The 8429-nt window shown below is 51.5% G+C and overlaps 1 protein-coding gene across 8 annotated transcripts in view; it reads right to left on the bottom strand.

Moving 5' to 3' along the window:
• Nucleotides 1–2256, bottom strand: part of Plekha6 (pleckstrin homology domain containing A6) — a 142441-nt gene extending 140185 nt beyond the window's left edge. For 3 of the 8 annotated variants that reach the window (XM_038349923.2, XM_038349925.2, XM_038349922.2), the window contains exon 1: nucleotides 2197–2249. The gene's annotated coding sequence lies outside the window, so the exon portion shown is untranslated. Of the gene's footprint in view, nucleotides 1–2196 lie in introns of all 8 variants that reach the window. The other 5 variants (XM_038349921.2, XM_038349924.2, XM_038349936.2 and 2 more) reach the window with 3 other exon arrangements.
• Between the last annotated feature and the right edge of the window lie 6173 nt (nucleotides 2257–8429).

Below are 8429 nucleotides of genomic sequence, written 5' to 3' on the forward strand. Positions count from 1 at the left end.
AAAGCAGCTTCCTAACCCCGTTCTATTCTGGAACCCCCCCCCCCCCCCGCCCCCACACACACATCCCCCAGCCTTCACGGCTGCTAGAGGGAGCCTTCTGGATGCAGATCCTACAGCGTCAAGCCCTGGGGTAAAGCCACCTAAGACTTTCTGCCTCTTGCAGGACAGAGTCCCAACCCTTTGTTGGACAGACTGGGCCTTGCTCATTGCCGCCCATTCCTGCTTCTCTGTATTATTTTCTCTGAAGTCCCCGAAGCTTCCCCTCCATCTCCACTGTAACCCAAGAAAGTTATAGGTACCTTTGCCTCAAGCCCACTCTGCCTTTCTTACGGGACTGCCCACTGTCCAAGGCCACCATACCTGTCCTTTCCCCTGTCGCATCAGTCCCGCACTTATTCCTGGGACCGCCTCCCCAGTCTCTCTTCAGGTCTTAGTTCTCCCCCTGGGTCCATAGGCAGCAGCCCACAAGTAAATGCCTCCCGGGATTTATCATGTTCTCCCTTGCTTTCTCCCCATCGCCTTAAAGGCAAAGCATGTAGCTTATTGCTTTTATTTTTGTGTTGCTGGGAAAAGGGAATGCTCCGTGTGTGATTGTGGGATGAAAGGGAAGGGAAGGACACCAGGAAGCAAAGTCGGTCACCACAGGAGGAGCTCTTGGGAATTCAAACCATCAGACTGTCTCTGCTCAGAACTGGAACTGGGGCGGGGGGGGGGGGGGGTAAGTGGAGGGGGAGCTTGTGGGGGCCAGACAACTCAGGGATCAGTCTTTTTTGTTTGTTGCTTTTTTTTTTTTTTGAGACAGAGTCTTGCTATGTCCCCTTGGCTGGCCTAGACCCCCTTGCCTCTGCCACCAGAGTGCTGAGATTGAAAGTGTGCGCCAACACGCCCAGCCTGGAGCGCGTCTTTTCAGTAAGCTCACTGGATGATTTCTTTTTTTTTTTTTTTTTTTTTTTTTTTTTTTTTTTTTGAGGTAGAGGCCCAGCTTGCTCTCAAACTCTTAGGTCAAGTGATCCCCCTGCCTCAGCCTCCATAGTAGCTAGGACCACAGGCACACTCAACCACACTTAATCTAGATGATTCTTAGAGGTTTTGAAGGCTCAAGGCACTGTGGGAAGTGACTCTCTTTTTTAATCCTGGAGTTCTGTTATTAAGGATCCTAACCCAGGGGCCAAGAACTTCAGTGAAGTTACGGCTAAGATAACATAATTCAGCATCAATTATGATAGATAGTGGTGATAATGACAGAAGGAAGTGCTAAGCAAGTATGGAAACAGAAACCCCAAACAGCAAACATGGATAGGACAAGTCCCTGCCAAACAGAAAGTGGACTCAGGCTGTTGCTGGGCCATGTCTGACACGTGGTTCTGTTGGTCCTGTCTCACAGATTCTTTGCCTCTCTCCAGACCTTAAGTCCTGCGGTAACAACGCCGGGGCTGCCCGAGGTCCTCTTCAGCTCTAATGTTCTCTGAGTGGCGTTCTTGAGGAAGAGGAAGCTTGTCAAGTGTGGGAAGAGCCCAAACTGCTGTGCTATATACACTTGCTATATCATTGGGAGATTTCTTTCCTGGCAAAGAATATCTATAAGAGAAGGCAGCCAAAAAGGGGCCAAACAGGGCCACTTCGCTATAATGAGATTATGCCACAGCCATTTGGTTTATGAAATTAATAGAACGGTGCTAATTTATCACTGAGAGCAGCAAAGAATGCTCCAAGCAAGCCCAGGGCTTCTGCCTCCTGACCATAGACCCAGGGAAGCAGCAGGCAGGGGGAGGAGCTGCCATGCTGAGGACTGGAGTCTTGCAGTGAGCAGGTGGTAGAGGCAGGGGCTCCTAATACGTTGTCATTTTGCTCAAGTCTGGAGGAAAGAAGTCGCCTGGTCTCCTTTTAGTGTAAGAGCTGAACAAACTAGTTGCTGCGGGGTGCGGCAGTCGGGGGTTGGGGGGAGGCTCAAGGCCGCCTCGCCTGCCCTGCCTCTCTGGCTCAGGGAAGGAAGCCTGTGAGCCTTAGCTGGACTTTGACCCATTGAGGAAAAGGCGGGAGTCATATTCAAACAGGTATCTCGATAAACTTATTAGTCAACCAACCCCCTCCCCCCATCCCCCACCACTAACCTGACCCCCTGCTCTGCCACCTTTCAAGTCGGACAACTTTAAAGAAAAAGTGGAAAGGGGGGAGGCGAGAAAGAGCACTACATACTTGATGAAAAAGATTCTCCCGCCGCGGTCCACTCCGTAGGTCCATCGGCCTGGCAGGTCCAGCCAGTCGATCTCATCGGCCATCTCGTGTCCCCGCAGCCCCTCTGGCTCTCCGCGCCCGCCCCCCGCGCCAGGCTGGCGCCCCCACTTTCTGCGCCTCCTAGAGGCGGCGATGGGGGAGGGGGTCCGGTGTGGTCCGGGCGCACCTCCCGGTCCCCGCGCGGTGACTCCGGCCTCCCGCGGAAGGCGAGCTGGCCGCCAGCCGGAGACGGGCGGGCACTTAACCCTGGCGGGGCCCGGCCCCAGACACCTCCAGCCTCCTCTGCGCCCCGGAGCTCCGCTTCGGACCGGCTCCTGAAGTTCAGTGCTGGGCAATTAGCGTGGTGAGTAATTAGGAGGCTCCTGCTGCCGCGGCTGCTAACGGGCAGCGCCGGCCTCAGTCCGTTCCCGCCAGCCGGAGCGACGGGGAGAGGCTCCCCCGGAGCCCGCAGGTTGCGCCGAGGTGCGCCCCGGCTCGCCGCTCCGAGCCTGCACTTGAACTGCGGGGCCGGAGGCGGGGCCTGGCTGCGCCGCCGAGGACACTTCACAGCTCCGGGATGCGCCCGCGGCCCCGCGCGGCCAGGGAAGCAAGCGCCGAGGGCGAGCCTCGAGTCACGCACCGCGCAGAAAGGGGGAAGTGATAACACCACTTCGGTTGGTGGGAGGTTAATGCAGGAACAAAGGTCGAACGCGGGAAGGGTGGCGCGGCCCGGGATCTAGGAGGCCCTTCCAGCCAAGGTGTCTAATCTAACTAGTCCAACTAGTCCTCACCTTTCCTGCCCGCCACTTTCTCCAAGAAGCCTGCCATGACTGCAGAGGTTTCTCAAACTCCGACCGCCTTGAGGTCCCTCCAACTCATTTTTCCCACCATCACCAGAAAAGAAAAAGAAAAAGGAGACAATGAAAGTAAAGGGATATGGCTGTGTGAACCAAATTCAGGTTTCCGACATTCCAAGCTGGCGAATAAAATATAATGCTGTGGGAGCCCATATTTCTTCTACCTTTGGGGGGGGGCGGGCGGGGGACAATGTCAGAAACCATCCAGCTTTCCGACCTACTCAAAACCCGCCCCAGGGACTCCGCTTCAGGGCCCACTGTTCCAATCACATTCCAGACCCAAGGGATTACTAGTTAGAGGCTTGGTGAAATGTTTGCCTTAAAATGAAGAGATGTGTGGGATGACAGGTGACAGGTTGAGCAGACACCATGATCTAAGAGATTTGATCCCGTTCCATTCAGGGAGGTGAGTCAGTGCCACTTCCTCCTGGAGACCGTGGAGGACTCCACCCCAGGTTTACATGGCCATTCTCTGCATGTGTCTTATGAACAAGCTATAGTGGTGTTCATCACAGTGCAGTGCAAAGGCTGACTTACTCATCCGTCTCCTTGACTAGGCTGTGCACAGCCCAAAGGGAGGCCCCCATCTTTAAAGCCACAGCACCTGGCTGGGGCCATCGGCTGGGCAGTGCATGAGTGCGGCCTGGTACCTTCGTCTCTGGGGACCGCTCTTAATTCTAATCATAATCCTGTACTTCTGAATGGAATTTCCACAGTAAATAAAACACTAAGCGACAGTAAGGTGTGTCCGTGGAGATCTTTTTGGGAAAACAGAACAGTCAGGGACCCTTCTTGTATCTGAGCTGCCTAACCCAGCAGAACCGGCTGACACACGGTAAATCTCAAAAACGCCTCTGGGGCCATCTGGGCCAACCCTCCTGTCTTAAATTTGGGAAACTGAGGCAGAAAGAGGGGGAGGGCTGGTCACAACGAGGTGGTGGCTAAGAAGGGCCTGCCCATTAGTGTCGCAGACCCGAGCTCTTTCCATTACATCACTCTGCCTCCAGCAGCAGAAAGGAACCGAGCCAGCGCTCACAGGCTGGCTCTGACTGCCAGGTCTATGTCAAGTTCGTCTTCCAGGTGAGTAAAGGAGCAGAAACAGCAACATCCAGCTCGCTTGCCTCCTTAGAGCCCGTGTACATCTAGCAGGAAAAGCCACATTTGGTGGTAAACTGGGCCACGTCTAAGAAGCAGAGAGAATGTAGGTGTCCCTTAGTCCCTGGACTGGGGAAGGCAGGAGTCAGGGAACTGACTTCTTCCTGGGCCTGTGAAACACCTGTAAGACTCATCGTGTTGATAAAGCACAGCCACCTGCCCAGCCCGTGATATCCAAGGATCTAAACTGCCAGGAATCCTGCCAAGATGCTTTAAGGGAAAATACCAGCAACCAGTACACTCCCTGTCCGACCTGAGCAACCAGTAGGGGCAGCTGCCTGGGCTGCACGTGGGTGGAAGTGGAAATGGGGACAAAATGAGATGGATTTGAAACATGTGGAGCCCCACTGTCTTCTCTGAGGAGAGGGGCCCTCAAGCTGGCCTCCTCATAAGACTGTTTCGTGTGTGTGTGTGTGTGTGTGTACACGTACAGAAGCCAGAAGAGGAACTTAGGTGTCCTGTTTTATCGTCACCTCTGCCTTATTCCCTTGGGACAGGATCTTTGACTGAACAGGTTCTCTTTTTGACCCTGGGGGCTGGCCCAATGGCCGAGTAATCCTCCTGTCTCCACCTCCTATCTCCACCTCCTACTGGGTGCAGGTGGGTGCCCAGTCATAGCAGGCTTTTATGTGGGTGCTAGGAGTTTGGACTCCTTATATCTGCACAGCAAAGGCGCTTACGTGCTTGTCCCTAGGTAGTGTGTTGTTTAGTCTGTAACCTAGCCTGCAGTTCCTAGGAACACTCAATTAGATAAGAAAAAGCCAGGAGCTGATATTTCAATTTTTTTCCTTGTCTGAAATGTAAAGTCAAGTCTGAAAGTCTTTTTCTAACTGTAGTATGTTGTCAGTTGTACGTAGTATGTTTTTGTTTTTGTTTTTGTTTGTCTGTTTGTTTGTTTTTCGAAACAGGGCTTCTTTGTAGCTTTGGAGGCTGGCCTGAAACTCACTCTGTAGGCCAGGCTGGCCTTGAACTCCACCTGTCTCTGCCTCCCAAGTGCTGGGATTAAAGATGTGCACCACCACTGCCTGGCCAGTAATGTTATTTATTTTGCAGTACTGGGGAATGGAACCTGGGTCCGTGAGTATTCTGTAAGTGCTCTGCCTCTGAGCCACACCCTCAGTCTACATTCTAATTGTTTATCAACTATGGTTAATATTGAACTATTAGGAAAAGAATAAAAAGCCCAACCAAAACATTTCTTGGCTAGAAAATTACCTGGAAGAGAGAGGGAAGGTTGATAGAGCTAAGAAGAAAACCTTACCTGCTTTGATAATAGAGTTAGAGATTTAACTGTGTGTTTCCTCAGCACGTTATCTCAAAAGACTAAATAAATAAAATTTAAAAGATAATGAAGTGGCTAAGCCAGGCAGTGGTGCCGTACGTGGTTAATCCCAGCACTCGGAGGCAGAGGGCAGGCAGATGGGTCTTTGAATTCAAGAGACAGCCAGGACTACACAGAGAAGCCCTGTCTCAAAAAAACAATAAACAAACAAACAAACAAAACAAAAGAAAAGGCAATAGAATGTCTGGGCATGGCAGTACATGCCATTAATCCCAGCATTTAGGAGGCAGAGACAGACTGACTTCTGGGTTTGAGGCCAGCCTGGTCTATATAGTAAATTTCAGGCCAGCCAGGGCTATATAGTGAGACCTTGCCTCAAAACAAGGCTCCGTAGTAAAGGCACTTGCTTCCAAGCGTGGGAACCTGAGTTCACTCTCCAAGATCCATATGGTAAAAGGAGAAATCCAACTCCAAAAATTGTCCTCTGACCTCCACATGATTGCTGTGGTACACTTGCAAACACACTTACACACACACACACACACACACACACAACCCCTGCCCCTCTGCTATGCTCATCCTTCTGTGTGTTAGTAAGGCTGTCACCCACTCCACTGCGGAGGGAGGGGCTGTGCCCAGACCTGGCCAATCTGCCTCCCATTCTCCAGCATAAAAACTAGAGCAGGAAAAGATGTGGGAGTCAGACCAGAATAATGAGATGCTGTATGTAAGGATCCCAGACTCAATCTCCATGAAGAACACAGCAGGGGCCATCTTAGTGCTTCTGGGACAGTCAGGGGACAGCCAGCCAGAAAGTGAACCAACCCGGGAGAAATGGTGCTGTCAGTGAAGAAAGCCTGGTCTTCCTTGCCCCATTTCCCAGATCCCAGCTGACCAGAAAACACTCTATCCCTGGAATTTCCAGATAGCTGAGAAAGCACATCTTCCCTATGACTTGTGAATGGATCCTTTTTCAAGAAAGCTACAATGTTAGCTTGAGAGTCTAAGTGATTGTCTTGTCTAAAGTCCACATTGTCCCCATGGAGGACACTGGAGAACTCAGAGGAAGTACCCCAGAGCCATGACAGTTCCGTGAGTTGGAACCTCAGTTCTACCATCTAAACACGTGTCCCCAGACTCACCTAGTTACAGGAAGGTCGTAAGATGTTGCCCAATTCTATATAAAATGAGAATGACCACCTCAGTGGCTTTTCTTGAGTGCTGCGTTTATAATAGCCATGCTCACCACAGGCAAGGTGGCCTGCTCCTCGTCTTCTAGGAAGTAGGAAGCCAAGGAAAGGAAGGGAATATCTGCTGGCCTTAGAGATGGGGTTGCAGAAGTGTGCAGAGGCCTAGGCAGACTGGTTGCTTAAATAAAATTTTGCTTCCTAAGGGTTTGAAAGAGAATTTGTGGGGCTAGCTTAGAGGTTAAGAGTGCTTGCTGCTCAGTCATGAGGACCTAAGTTCAAATCTCAGGGCTGTAATAACATTTGTGCACACAAATGGTAATCTGTTTTTGAAAAATAAAATGTGTGTGTGTGTGTGTGTGTGTGTGTTGTGGGAATTCTGCCAATAGTTTTAGGTACCGGCCTTAGGGTGTGGCTTCTGTGTGCTAATGTGATCTCTTATAAGGAAGAGGAGGAGTCTCTCTCGCTCCTTTTGGATGGTAGGAGATCAAGTCCTGGGGAGGCAGGCTCTAGGCAGAGGAGACAGGAAGCACGGAGGGCATCCTGGCCATGTCTGATGAGCAGCAAGGAGGCCCACGTGGCTGGCAGAAGGTAAACACGAGGAAAGGTCATAGATAAGAAGAACGGAGGGGCACTGGGAGACCCACTCATGCTAGGCCATTGCTCTGCACTTTGACACCAAATGGAAGGAAGGAGTGTGGGGCTGATGTGAGAGCCATGACAGTGTTCTTAGGGCTCCTTCCAGCTGCTGTTTGGAAAAGGCCAGACCCTGATTCCAGTAAGGAAGCTGATGGAACAGCACGAGCATGATATGAGGATGGCTTGGTTCAGGTGTGGGGTAGAGGTGGTAAGATACAGTCCGATCTTGGGTATCTTTTGAAGGGAGGCGTAACAGGATTAACTGATAGACCATAATTAGGTGTGCGCAGGAGAGTCAGGACAGCTTGGAGGTTCTCAGCCTGAGTCACTAGGAGGAGTTACCCCTGACTGAGACGGGGGTAGGTTGTAAGGACAGCAGGTATGTCTGGGAGAAGAGGAAGAGAACCTCAGTATCGAGCACGTACAGTGACATCTTCAAGGTATCCAAGTAGAGAGGCAGTGAATACGGGAGACTCGAGCCTCTCAGGAGCAGAGATGCACCCTAGAATTGCCCTGAGTGGAAGGTCTGGGAGCCACAGGACTGTCTGCCATCACAAAGGGCATGGCCATGGGTACAGAGAAGGTAGACAGCAAGGGTTAAACCGGGCTCTCCAACATCTAGAGTTATGGAGAAGGAACCTGTAAGGGAGACTGAATACGTCAGTGAAGAAGGAGCACAGGAAAGCAACACACAGGGAATAATCCTGTCATGCAGGAACAATAGAGACAGACAGACAGACAGACAGACAGGCCAAGAGACAGGAAGGAAAAATAAGCAACAGTGTATAAATCTGGGTACGGTGGATGTGTGTAATGCTAGCCCTGGGGAGGCTGAGATAGGAGGATTACTGGGAGTTCAAGGTTAGCCTGGCGTACGTAGGGAGACCCCATCTCAAGCACTTGGAGGCATAGGCAGGAGGATCTCTGTGAGTTTGCGGCTAACCTGACCTGTATAGCGAGTTTCAGGACTACATAGAGAGATCTTATCGAAAAAAAAGTGGGGGGGGGGGGTCGGGGAAGGAGGGCTAACAAAATGTCTCAGCAGGTAAATACACTCACTGTCAAGCCTGAGTCTGGTCCCTAAGACCCACATGG

Source organism: Arvicola amphibius, chromosome 12 (genome assembly GCF_903992535.2).
Source record: "Arvicola amphibius chromosome 12, mArvAmp1.2, whole genome shotgun sequence".
Lineage (NCBI taxonomy): Eukaryota > Metazoa > Chordata > Mammalia > Rodentia > Cricetidae > Arvicola > Arvicola amphibius.